This window comes from Pinus tabuliformis, chromosome Q, assembly GCF_031772625.1.
Source record: "Pinus tabuliformis cultivar Carrire ecotype Pingquan chromosome Q, CPIR1, whole genome shotgun sequence".
Classification (NCBI taxonomy): Eukaryota; Viridiplantae; Streptophyta; class Pinopsida; order Pinales; family Pinaceae; genus Pinus; species Pinus tabuliformis.
Window position 1 is genome coordinate 959,400,874 of NC_142296.1, and position 14,283 is coordinate 959,415,156.

Sequence of the window (14,283 nt, forward strand, 5' to 3'; positions counted from 1 at the left end):
TCCATCCTTTCATCATGAACCATTTTTGCATCTCGCCTCAACTCCTCTGAACACTAATATAGATAATGAAGAAGAGTCGATCAAGAGTGAGTCACAAGAGCTTGCCACTCTCCACTCGAAAAATTCAATCAAAATATAGGGGTAGAACCCTAATTAGGCTTGATCCCAAGTGATCAAGTTGGTTGAACATCATGCATCCTAGACATAAGAAGTACAACAGTACACGATGCATCCATCTGTATCACTATGGTCCCTATCCTCTTTTCCCAACTCATTGTTTGGATGAGAGGTACTTCCCATGAGTCCTAGACTACGTGGGTAGGATGTATGCTCGGGCATCCACAGGAGAAGGTGAACCACTCATCTTGCCCATATGCCATAGGAGAATTTGAACCAATCACCCTATGCATATCTCATCAACCATAGGGGATGGTGAACCACTCACCCTACACACATGTCAAGCACCATAGGGGAAGGTGAACTACTCACCCTATGCATGTGTATTTTCCCCAAAACACAACCATCACAGGGAAAGGATAATCCACATCCTATGTGCATGTGAACCATCGATAGTAGGGAAAGGATGAACCATGTCCTACATGCATGCCAACCAAAAATCGTAGGAAGGATCCTACATGTGGGGAAAGGATGAACCACATCCCACCGACATGTCAACCATTGATCATAGGGAATGATCATCCTACATGTGGGGAAATGATGAACCAAGTCCCTTCGATTTGTCCATATGTGACAATAGATAGACACCTATATGCATCTCTCACTAGGGAAAACATGTATAGGGAAAGGACGAGCCACATCCTGTACATAGTGAACCCATAAGGAAAGGAGAGTATCAACATCCTATGGTTGCATATAGTTCCAAAAAGTACCCTAGACCTAGAGGAGCTCTTGGAGCTCAATGTTTAACTAGTATCCTCATAGTAGAATCTTTCCGCGATTCCCAGTCACTCTCTGAAGGAAGATAAACTTACCAAGAGGCTTTGTGAGGATGAAGGTAACCTACACATCCATCTTGAAATGATGGATCCTGATTGCTCCCAGATGTACCACATCCCAAATAAAGTGGCACTTGATGAAAAATTCTTAGAGTGGTCATGGAACATAGGATTCTTAAAAAGGAACAAATCCCACTCTGCAATATACAATGAAGGCGTGCTCACATTAGCAAAATTTTAAGGTCTAAAATGGGCCTCCTAAGGAAATTATAAAATAATAGTGAAAATAAGAAAATAAGATTAGATCACATCATCAAAGTTTAGAGAGAAAAAAGAAAAAAAACTATTTTATCAACTCGTATGTTCAACTTGTCTCCCTATGGGTTTACTCAAATTTTGAGCGGAAACACTCGTTGGATGTAAAATTTGATTCCTCATCCGAGTACCCATGTTGCATACTTTCGATGGACCCTACAACATAAAAAATGATAAATACATGAAAAACGTGATTGCAATCACGCTTATTTTATGTATTTCTCTTTTTTTGTATAGCAGGGCCCATCGAAAGTATGCAACATGGCTAGTCTTTGGATGAGGAATTAAATTTTGCATGCAACGAGTACTCCCGCTCAAAATTTTAGTAAAACCTTATAGAGATAAGTTGAAAATATGAGTTGAAAAAGTAGTTTTATTATTTTATTATTTTTAATCTTTTTACTTTTTTACTCCAAAAATGGTGAATCATCCCCCATGGTTGACATCATCATGTTTAATCCTATTGGTTCTTATAAAGTCTATTTTTGTTGTACATTTGTCTTAGGAGGCCCATTTTAGACCTCAAAATTCCCCTAATGAATGGCTAAGTGAAGAACTTCCTTAAATGGCTTCATAGTAAGCGATGTTTACTTCTTTATACATTCAACCTCAATGGAGCTCCCAGATTTCAATCTTTGATTCATCCATGAAATAAAGGTGGATTATAACACCTATATGTGCTCTTTCCATTCACTATTTTTCTAATCCAACAATTTCTAGTAGAGTACCTTAGACCACCCACAAGTTGTCTATATCTAGATCAACAACTTCTCCATTTTATTAGACCATTAAGCTAAAGAAGAAATCAATTCCCTCTTACATTGATAAGTGAGAAGAACATCGTATGTGGACAAACACCATTAATAATTGAAATATAGCACCCTCTGAATATCGGGAAAGAAACCTTGCCATTGAGCTATCTACAACCTGCTACTAATCCTTTGGTCCAAGAGGCAAAGTCATTCAATCCTTGTCATGCATATTTTCAGATACCAAAGATATATCATATCATCATTAGAGTCATTAGATCATAATCAACTATTTTGACTTACCTAATGACCTTTGACATGGACATCCTTCTTGTAATATTCATTAGACATGCAAAGGAGCTGACAAATAGATTTTCTTAGACTTCTGAATTACTTCAACTCCCTTTGAATCCTCTTGAGGAAATTTTGATGAATGGTCTTATTGGATCCCAGATATAGGACACACAATTAGACGATTAAGACAATAGATTCCCATGGTGATTCCCATAATCACATATTCAGATAAACTCTATCATACTTTTATTTTATATACCATAATTTCACATATCTTTAAATTTATTAAAATAAATTATCTCATTTAAAATTTATTATATAAAATATAAAATATTTGATTATAATTTTAATAGAATTTTTATTTATATTTTTAAAATGTAAAATATTGTTTTACATACTCTTTTCGTACTCTCTCTTAAGCTTTTCATAAAGATAAACTAACTTTGTGTGGGGTGGTGGCAGTGAACCTCCACTACAACCTATATGGCTTATCGGACCCTAAGAAGGTAAGAAATTAATTAGAATTCTTTAACATTTTATTTGTATCTTAAAAAAGAAGTGAGATAAGTGTTCCCAGATCATCATAGGTTCACTCACTTAAAATGTCAAGTTGGTACTGTGAAAAATATTTTGAAAATTAGATCAAATGTGAGTATAAGATGGGAAATTTGAGAGAAAGTTATTTTCATCTTCAACCCTCTTTGGATAACACAAGTGACAAACTCTTTCATCCCATGGCATTTTGGGAATTTACCAATGTCGAGTTTAGCTATGACACTCAACAAAATTAGTTCTTATCTAGAAAATATTCAATTTTTTATTAACACTAGTCAATGCGGAAAGGTAATTTTGGTTTATGAGATTGGGGTTGATTACCTCCTTATCGTATTTATGTTTTATTTTTTCCTCTAGCTCTTTATTTCCCTACAATATCTCCTTAAATTTAGAAGTAATAATATTTCTAATATTATCCCAATTTTGCAAGATGATGTTATCCTTTATTCCTTAATAATCAAGCCAAGATAGGGCATTGATATGCCATCCTCGCTTGAGATGATTGTGGGAGTTTTTACTAGAGTTAGAATAAAGTTTAGGAAACCTCTTGGAATTCATATTGTATAACATATTCTTATACATAATATGCCTAGTCATAGCCATCCTTTATGTGGGGAACCAATTTCTTTAGTTAGGAGGATAAGGTAGGGAGTATTTCCTTTAATATTTAAGTTGTAGGTTATAAAATTATTTTGGATATATTCAATATTCCTCTACAACTCTCTAGATATACGATAAAACCAAACCTCATATCCATATAAAACAGTAAGAGTGACACAAATCTTAGATAGGAGATTCTTTTTATCGAAAATCTAAAGATATGGTGACTTACATTTGTTTTCAATCCAACAGTAATATTTAAAACCTCCATTTATCTTTTTTTTTTAATGCTATAATTCCAATTTAGCTTATTATGGATGTTTATTTCTAGATATTTGTAAGAAGAAACTTCCTCCAAGGAAGTTGTTGTCAGAAACAAAAGTATCATAGATAATATTTTAGGATTTAGTTATTATGGCTTTAGTTTTGTTGATATTAACTGTCATACCCATATTGGAGCATAAATATTTGAGGATTATGAGTTTCTCACAAATATTGTAATGCAACCTTTCCAAAAGAAAAATATCGTCATCATAAGGGAGAAGAGTTATGACCATAATAGTGAGTGTGGGGCAACACAACTTGAATCTTCCAAACACTCTTCTAGGTTATCAATGTATATGCCAATAGTGGTAGTTGATAAGGGACACCCTTCCTTGGCTTCGATATTGCATTGGATTTCTTAGACAAACCCTCAATGGTCATAAGCTTGGAAATAACATTCTTGTATATACTTTTCACAAAAACCCAAAACTCGAGAGGAACCATTATCTCTTCTAGCTTCTTCCATAGCTTTTCTAGGAACAATGTCAAAATCTTTTCAAAATTTAAAAAAACTATAGAAGAGATCAATTTTATTATTGTGACATTCCTCTATAGTTATCCAAAGAGTAACAAGATGGTCCATGGTTGAATTATATCTCCTAACCCAACTTTTCCTTTATCTCTTCTACCATAGCTTTCAAGAGAAAGGTTAACCTTCTTTTCCAAAACACAGCCATACAAATTGGCTAAAATGTGGTTAATCATAATGATCCTATAATTTTGAGGGAATTATTTTATCCCCACGCTTGAATATAGGTATAATAAGGCTCCACGTCCAAAGATTTTATAAGCATTGCTTCACTCTGAAGTTAAAGAGATTATGTATGTGCATAATGAGGATAGGTTCTACCATTTTAAAGGTTTCAGCTTGGTATCCATTAATGTCGTTAGCTTTCATATTCATGAGCTACTTAATCCCAAATTCATGTCTTCCAATGAAAAGATAACATCCTCCATAGGGGCATTTGAAATTGTATCCATAGCATTAGGGGATTCATAGATGTTTTTAAGGTAAATATTCTATTTCTTCAAGGAAATTAAATGATTTAATTTAGTCTTATGAGTTAAAAGTTTCCTCTAAAACTTTCTAGTGTAAAACTTAGAGAGTTGTAGTAACTTCTTTTGATTTATACTTATATCATATATTTTCTTTCTTTTAATAAGATCTTTATACATATTTATCTTATCAACCTGTAAGGTTTCATTAGGAGCTTCCCTAATCACCTTTTTCAACAATTTTCCAATCATTATCATTCCAACGGTTGGTGTCTCTATTGCACCTTTTATATGACACCTCGATAGAGAAATTGCTAATGGAAATGGAAAGGGTTGTAGTAAAATTGTGATAGATGTTTTCAATTTTATTGTTATAAGTTAAGAGGTATAAATCCATATTTAACTCCTTTAAGAAAAGATCCATTTTACTCTTGTCAAAAAGTAGGTGGATTTGACTCTCACAATTCTCATGCATGTGCTTGTTTTGCATGGATAATTTTGACTTAAGGTTAAAAGTTTATGATTGCTATTAGGATCATGGTCATTTAAGAGGCCAAATTTTATAATTTTGTTGGAAACATGGATATAAAATATCACATAATCCATGAAACTACTTCCAAAAACCATGAATGAAAATAATTTAGTTGGTTTTTGGCCACTATATTACACCATTACAAATTATAATGTCTTGAGGCTATAGAATTTGACCAGTTTTATACCAAATAAATTTTTGATTAGGCCTTCAAAGTTTTTTCTAAATCTACTATCTAAGTCAAGAACCTCCTCTAACGAAAGGGGAATGGGGTTTGAATCATTACTTAAAAGAATAACTTGACAAGATGTGGTTCTAGCAATAAAGTCTCCTAATAAGAGTATATTGCCTTCATTTCTTAGACTATGAACATCCTCCTCTAAGGTATTATAAGGGAATTCTTTTATCTAGATTTATTTTCTTATAAAATGTAGAGTTATAGGTGCGAAATAAAAAATTGTGATATAAATCCTTTTCCCATTAATGTTTGTGATTTAGATCCAAATGTACCAATTGAGGAGGTATATATTATGAAGCCAAGTGTGAGAAGAAGCACTATTTTTTATGTAATAGCTTGCTAGTCCTCTAATTATTTTGTGAGAGGATTTCCTATTGCAAGTTGAACACAAAATGAATCCATCAATATGACGGACCTTAGAGTCATCATGCTCCCAAGTTTCAACTAAAAAATAATATTAATTTTGCTTGGGATCCAACTTAACATAGGGTCTTTACACCATGGAAAGCCACAATAGTTTCAAAAGATGATCTAGAGTGTTCCAAATTCCTATTTATTACTCTCTTTTTAGTCTCTATTTCTAATGATTATCCAATTGCATTCCTTTTTTACTTCGTTTACCTTTCAAACCTCCTTCCTTAATTCATCTTGAATTGTTGGGGTGAGGTCCCCATTTATAAAAAATCATGTCCCTTTTAGGTTTGGAGATCTATTGAGCATGCCAAATTTATGGTCCTTAGAACTTACCCAGACATGTATAAGTCTACTTTATGCTTGCGTATCTTTCCCAACATATTCACTTTTATGATATAATTTGTTTAAATTTATGATTTGTTTTGAAGTTTTTGTTTTACTATTTCTAACATGTCGTCATATTTTTGCTTTTTTATATCAGGGATTATAAGATTAAAGGACTTTTTATTATACTCGTGATCTAGTTCAATTAGCTTGTTCATTTCTTCTTTGATTGGTTTGTTGTCTAATTTGTTATTTGTACTAATTTGGGAAATATTTCTATTTGATTTTTCTTTTATCTCTTTAATCTTGTCTCTCAAAGTGTAGTTTTCTTCAACTGTTAATTTTTTATTCTTTTCAATTTCTTTTATCATATATTTCATTATTTATAGCTCAATTTTGAACCCTAATATTTTATTTTTAACATTTTAATTGTTTTTCAAGTATCAAAAGTAATTCTATTTTATGTTCTATATCTCTTTTTTGTCTATTGAATTCAAATGACTATAGATATTCTCTAGGGTGACTTCACTAGACCCCCCCTTGCTAGATTGAGGCTTTGAGATATGTGGTGAAGTAAAAGTAATCATATATTAAAAATAAAATTAAAGAAAGATGAAAATATATAAAGGAACATATGCACTCGGTTTATGATTGGCGACCATTAATGATGCGTATGTTTACTTGAGACCAATGAGATTGATCCCGTTGACACCCTTACCTACAAAATACACAAATAATTGTGAATACTTATTAGTTCTCTCTTGAAAATAATTTAAGAAAAGAATAAAACTTAAAATAAATGGTAGGTGGGGTCCCCTCCTGAAGGGTGTAATAAGGAAATTACTATGATTTATTTTTGTTTATACATGCAAAGGTTCTATAAAATGATCTTTGGTTGTAGTTTGTATCATGCCAATTCAATAAGTTTTGATAAGGTTGATGTTATGTTAATATGGTTCTTCATATTTCATAATCACCAAGTGAGGGAAGGGTTATATAATAAAGTGTTGTAGCGGATGCAACACACTCCAAATTCTTTTCTTATGCTTAATTTCGGAGCCTTCCTCTGTCTTGTACATTGTTGTCACAAACACTAAGACTTATTTCATGTATGTCTTTGGAGTGTTTTGGTCCCGTTTGTTACTTAGGAAACATGTCGTATTTTTTCATGTGGGTTATCGCATCAAGTGTAAAAGATCATTCTGGTGGTTTCAAGGGTCCATCTTTATTTTAATGAATTTTCCGAACCATATAAACACCTGTCGCACTCATTCACAAATTTTATAAGCATTGTCGCACAAGTGTCGTCACGGTCGTCGTAAAGTGTATCTGTGGTGTCACACTTGTCTTAATGGTTTATAAAGCGGTTACATACAAGAAAATGTATTGTTTATGGGTCATGGGTGATCTATGTTTTTGAGTCATCAAGTATTCTAAGTGTTAGATCACAATTGAATTTTTATCACTTCACACATTAATATCACGGGTCTAACACTTAATCATTTTCGTAGAGGCTTCCCAACCCAGTAATTTGACCTCACCTGACCTACCTCAACTATGCATCGCGTATTTCCAGTCCTCTAACTATGACCTTGACCTTTGATTGTGCGCAATGCACAATTAATACCTCCCAAGATTGTTGCACTGTGCAATTCCTGAGCCCAAGACCCAACCTTCACCTTCAGAATTGTGTAATCCTCTCAGACAACCTAGCCATAACTGCACATTGCGCAAGCACAAGCCCCAAGCTATCTTCCTAAGCCTCTGAAATGCACAATTCCATAGTGGACCATCCTCCCTTGCACAAGTTAAGTGCATATAATGTCAATTTATTTTTCTTAGAATAGTTTAATTCCATTCTCAATTATTCCTCTAGTTACAGTTTCCTTATGTTTTTTTATTCGAGCTTTGTATGTATAAGAAAACATGCCTTTCTGAGAATTTTGGCTAGTTCAGAGAACCACTACTCTCATGAAGTAGAATTTCCTATTATGCCAATTCATATGGTTTAACCTTTTGAAAGTGATGAGCCAAAAGTCTCAAGTGTTGTTAGTCAAAGATTCAACGCGATGTTGGGAAGAGGATTACTCCTCAGTCTACCCATGAGCACTACATTTCTAGGTAATGTTTTTTCTTCTCTTGACTAAATGGTCATGCCAATTTTTCTTTTTATACATATGCTCCTAGCTCTTTTCACCAACATAGTGGTTTGCAATATTATTTTGGGTTCATGGTATTATTCTGTGTCACACTACACTTCCTACCACACTTAATAGGGAAGATTGTCTAGAACCTATGAAATACCAGATAATGGTCTTATTGGATCCCCCATATAGGACACACAATTAGACGATTCAACTAATACATTCCCAAAGTGATTCCCAAAATCACATATATAGAAGATATGCGCATATGCGGAAGATACACCTATATGGAAGTTGTGCATATACAGAAGATATGCACATATACACATATATGCACAACTTGTGTATATGCGTATCTTCTGTATATGTTCATATCTTCTGTGTATGCACATATCTTCTGTATATGCGCATATATTTCGTATAGAAGTTGTGTGACTTCGGTATATGAAAATCTTTCATATATGCACAAGTTTTTTATGTACGCCTTGCATATGCAATATTATTTTGGGTTCATGGTATTATCTCGTGTCACCGTGCACTTCCTGCCACACTTAATAGGGAAGATTGGCTAGCACCTATGAAAGACCGGAGAATGGTCATATTGGATCCCAGATATAGGACACACAATTAGACAATTCAACCAATACATTCCCAAGGTGATTCCCAAAATTGCATATACAGAAGATATGTGCATATATGTAATATATGCACATATACGGAAGACACGCATATACGGAAGCCGTGCATATACATAAGATATGCGCATATAAACATATATGCACAACTTCTTTATATGTGTTTCTTCCATATATGTGCATATCTTCTGTGTATGCACATATCTTTCGTATATGCGCATATATTTTGTATATAAGTTGTGTGACTTCCGTATATGCAAATATTTCGTATATGCACATGTTTTTTATATATGTCTTGTATATACAAAAAATATGTATATACAATATTATTTTGGGTTCATGATATTATCATGTGTCACAGTGCACTTCCTGCCACACTTAATAGGGAAGATTGGCTAGCACCTATGAAAGACCAAAGAATGGTCTTATTGGTTCCCAGATATAAAACACACAATTCGATGATTAAACCAATACATTCCCAAGGTGATTCCCATAATCTCTTATACAGAAAATATGCACATATACGGAAGATATGCACATATACAAAAGATACACATATACGGAAGCTGTGCATATACGCATATATGCATATATGCACAAATTTTGTATATGCATATCTTCCGTATATGTGCATATCTTTCGTGTGTGCACATATCTTCTGTATATGTGCATATATTTCGTATAGAAGTTATGTGAATTCCGCATATGCAAATCTTTCATATATACACATGTTTTTGGTATATGCCTTGTATATACAAAAAACATGTGCATATATGAAATATTTGCATATAAGGAAGTCACACAACTTCTATATGAAATATATGCTCATATACGGAAGATATGCGCATACACGAAAGATATGCACATATACGGAAGATACACATATACAGAAGTTGTGAATACATGCATATATGCACAACTTTCGTATATGAACATATTTTCTGTATATGCACATATCTTCTATATATGAAATCCTGAGAATCACCTTGGGAATGTATTAGTTGAATCGTGTAATTGTGTGTCCTATATCTGGGATTCAATAAGACAATTATCTAGTCTTTCATAGGAGCAAGCCAATTTTCCCTATTAAGTGTGGTAGGACGTGCACTGTGACATAGGATAATACCATGAACCCAAAATAATATTGCAAACCATTATGTTGGTGAAAAGAGTTGGGAGCATATATATACAAAGAAAAACTGGCATCACCATTCAATCAAGGGAAGAGGAAACATTACCCAGAAATGTAGTGCTCATGGGTAGGAAAGGAGCAATCCTCTTACCAACATCGCGTTGAATCCTTAAATAACAACACTGGAAACTTTTGGATCATCATTGTCAAAAGGTTAAACCATATAAATGGGTGTAATAGGAAATTCTACTTCATGAGAGTAGTGGTTCTTTGAACTAGCCAAACTTCTTAGAAAGGCATGTTTTCTTATACATGCAAAGCTCGAATAGAAAAAAATAGGGAAACTATAACTAGGGGAATAATTGAGAATAGACTTAACCTATTGTAAGAAAAATAAATTAACATTAGATGCACTTAACTTTCTATGTACAAGTGTGAAGTGCTTGGAACATACCTTACTCCCAATGCTTGTATGGTGATAAAATTTAGTTGGAAAGAGTTGGTGTGTCGAACCAAGAGTTTTCACAGGTGCTCTGAGTCTTTCGAGTCTGTTCTTATTATAAAAATGAAGCTGAAACCAGTTACTCCCTAGGTTCAAGCAACTCCCCAAAGCCCGACCCAAATTTCAGAGGCATGTCGTGTGCCTTTACTAACTTAGCTACCAATAATTAAACCATTATACCACTGAATACACAATGGTGACAAGTTAGGGAGACTAATTTTCATCTCATTATTTCCATGTGTTTGGAATCAAACAAAATGTAGTGTATGTTAATGTCCTGAGATTGTGTGAGTACCATATGGAACGATGGTTTAATACACATATTCAAACCAAACTAAAAGTTTATCAAATATCTCATTGAGAGGCTTTAAATGATTGCGATAAAATTCTACATTTCATATGTCATTTCATGCTAGTTGATTTGATGGTAATTAATCACCTTTAAATAAAATAGATTATGCTTCAGAACCATATCAAAAATTCAATCATGGAAACTTTGTGCCTATTGGTTAAATTAGACTTATCACCATATTTTATATGTGACCGATTTGGATGTGCTTAATAATACTGCATGTGAGGTATAGTTTTCAAAAACCCCGATTTATAAAAGTCATAGCACTTGATCATCTGAACATTCATATTTCCTTTGTGCTATGTGTCAAAGGTTAACATACTCGTAATGTAATTAATTTAATTATGTAGTGACTAGGGTTTGTTTAATGACCATTGACATAATACATGGCCTAAGGTTTGTGTGGGTCGATGGCCCAAACCTTTTTTTTTTCTTTTGAAATGAAACAAAGACCCTTTCAACATAAACTTTTGAATAAGAAATTGTTTCCCCACATAAAGCATGGCTATGACTAGGCATCTTATGTATAAGAATATGTTATACAATATGGATGCCAAGAGGTTTCCTAAACTTGCTTTTAACTTTAGCCAAAACTCCCACCATCAGCTTAAGCGAGGATGGCATATTGATGCCCTATCTTGCCTTGATTATTAAGGAAGAAAGGACGACATCATCTTGCAGAATTGGGATAATATTAAAAGTATTATTACTTCCAAATTTAAAGATATATTGTAGGGAAATAAAGAGCTAGAGGAAAAAATAAACATAGATATGATAAATAGGTAATTGACCCCAATCTCATAAACCAAAATTACCTTTATACATTGACTAGTGTTAATAAAAAAATGAAGATTTTCAACATAGGAACAAATTTTGATGAGTGTTATAGCTAAACTCGAATCGATCAATTCCCAAAATGCCATGGGATGAAAGAGTTTGTCACTTGTGTTATCCAAAGAGGGTTGAAGATGAAACACACTTTCTCTCAAATTTCCCATTTTATACTCACATTTGATCTAATTTTCAAAATATTTTTCGAAGTACCAACTTGAAATTTTAAGTGAGTGAAGATATGGTGATTTGGGAACACTTATCTCACTTCTTTTTGAACATACAACTAAAATGTTAAAGAATTCTAATTAATTTCTTACCTTCTTAGGGTACGATAAGCCATATAGGTTGTAGTGGAGGTTCATCACCACCACCCCACACAAAGTTAGTTTATCTTTATGAAAAACTAAAGAGAGAGTACAAAAAGAGTATGTAAAACAATATTTTACATTTAATAAATATAAATAAAAATTCTATTAAAATTATAAATTAAATATATAATATTTTTATATAATAAATTTTAAATCAGATAAATTTAAAGATATGTGAAAATATAGTATATAAAATAAAAGTATGATAGAGTTGTTCTAAATATAATATATTAAATATTTTATATAAAAAAATAGAAATAAAAATCCTTATAATTTTTATAAAAAGCTAAATGTATGTTTTAGACCTTTTTTTAATGCATTATAAATAAAATTTTATAAATTTTACAAAATATATGTGTTTTTTTTTAATGTTATTAATATAAATTAATGTGGCATTAAGTACATTTTCAAACTAAATAAAGTTTATAATAAAAATGACAATTATTTTAAATGTTTATAATGAATTTTTTTGGTTCCTGTGGAATATGGAGAGAGCTAGGGTTTTGTCATTTAGTTGTGATGCAAACTGCACCGCCTCTCGCTCTTGGTCATCACGACCCTCTATGACTCGTGGAGATTGATCTTCCATGGGTGCAGGGTCTCTAGTCGATTCATGGTTCTTCTGGTGGATTTTCAACCGTTTTTATGTTACTATGTGTCAAAGGCTCCTGAAGACATTTGTGGTCTCGACTCTGTGGGAATTTTCTCTGTCTAAGTCCTTTCCTTGACTATTATCAATTTTCAAAGGGCAGATAAGTTTCCATTCAATTTTATGGTGTTACCTTATCATATGTGGTGGGGTCACAGCAGGAGGGGCTAACAAGTTTCATGTTTTCTCTCTTTTTTCTTGCATTTTCGTTTTCAAACGAGTTCTCTATCTAGCATGTATGGTAGCCCGCAGTGGAGAAGGATAAGGATAATATTCTCATGGTTGTTTCACACTCTCGTTTCCACTGATATGTAAAGAACCCATTGCAAATTTTCATAAAAAAACATAATTGTAAATACTTGATTTCTTTGTTGTAAGAGTTGGTGGAGTCTCAGTCGACCTCCTCCGTCTTGCTCCCCTCGTGAACATGCCGTCATCTTCCAGCGGTGGCATGTCTGCATCCGTCTCGGTGGAACCGTCATCCTCGATGCTTACACAAAGCATGAGCATCCTATGAATGCCGACAACAAATGTGTTTGGATCCTCTAGGGATGAAACCCAAGGTAAGCAGAGTAGAACCCAAGGTAAGCAGATCAATTTAATACAAGAGCATCATCAAATCCTTAATTGATTTTTCATTCTTGTCAACCTTGGCTCTCTTCCTCAGATCTTCCATGATGGCGTTCTATGGGTTGATCTCCATCGTTTTCTTGTTGGACAGGTAGGACGAGATGGAGCTTTTGTGGAGGGCTTCGGCCTTCTTTATTCTCTCCATGTGTCTCCTTCCACGCATACTCGCCCGTCACGTGACAACACGGAGAGTCCACAATACGATCCGAGACCACTACCTTCACCACCTTGTCACCCAAGATGTATTTCAACACTTTGCAAATGCTTTCAAATGCAACTTTCTTTTCTTCCTTCTTTTTCTTCTCCTCCTCTATCTCCTCTAGCTTCTACCCTTCTTTTAAAGTAGAAACAAGATTCTTCCCATCGTATTCCTTGAGCTACCCTATGGCATACTCATATGACATCCACCTTGAACATGACTTCATAACTGTTCCTCTTCAGTCTCTTCAGGAAAATCTCCCTTTCGTTGTAGAAAGTGGTGATGATGAGGTTGAGCAACTAATTAATTTTAACCTTGAAAACAAAGGTCTCCACCTCGCTACTCTCTACGTTGATGTCCGCCATTGGAATTGGAATCATATTTGAAATGAAGTCGAACAGAATAGAAAACCAGAAAGGTATTAAAGAACAAAGACATAAATCCTGCATAAGATATATCAGAAGCTCGACCAATGCCAAACGATAATACACAACTTTGTGAGTGCATAGATCTAACTGTTGTCTGAGAGGAATTGAACGTG

At 33.7% G+C, this 14,283-nt stretch overlaps 1 pseudogene; it reads right to left on the reverse strand.

The window, feature by feature from the left end:
* Positions 1–13,304: 13,304 nt before the first annotated feature.
* On the reverse strand, positions 13,305–13,990 carry LOC149222666 (heat shock protein 90-2 pseudogene; annotated as a pseudogene).
* Positions 13,991–14,283: the final 293 nt, after the last annotated feature.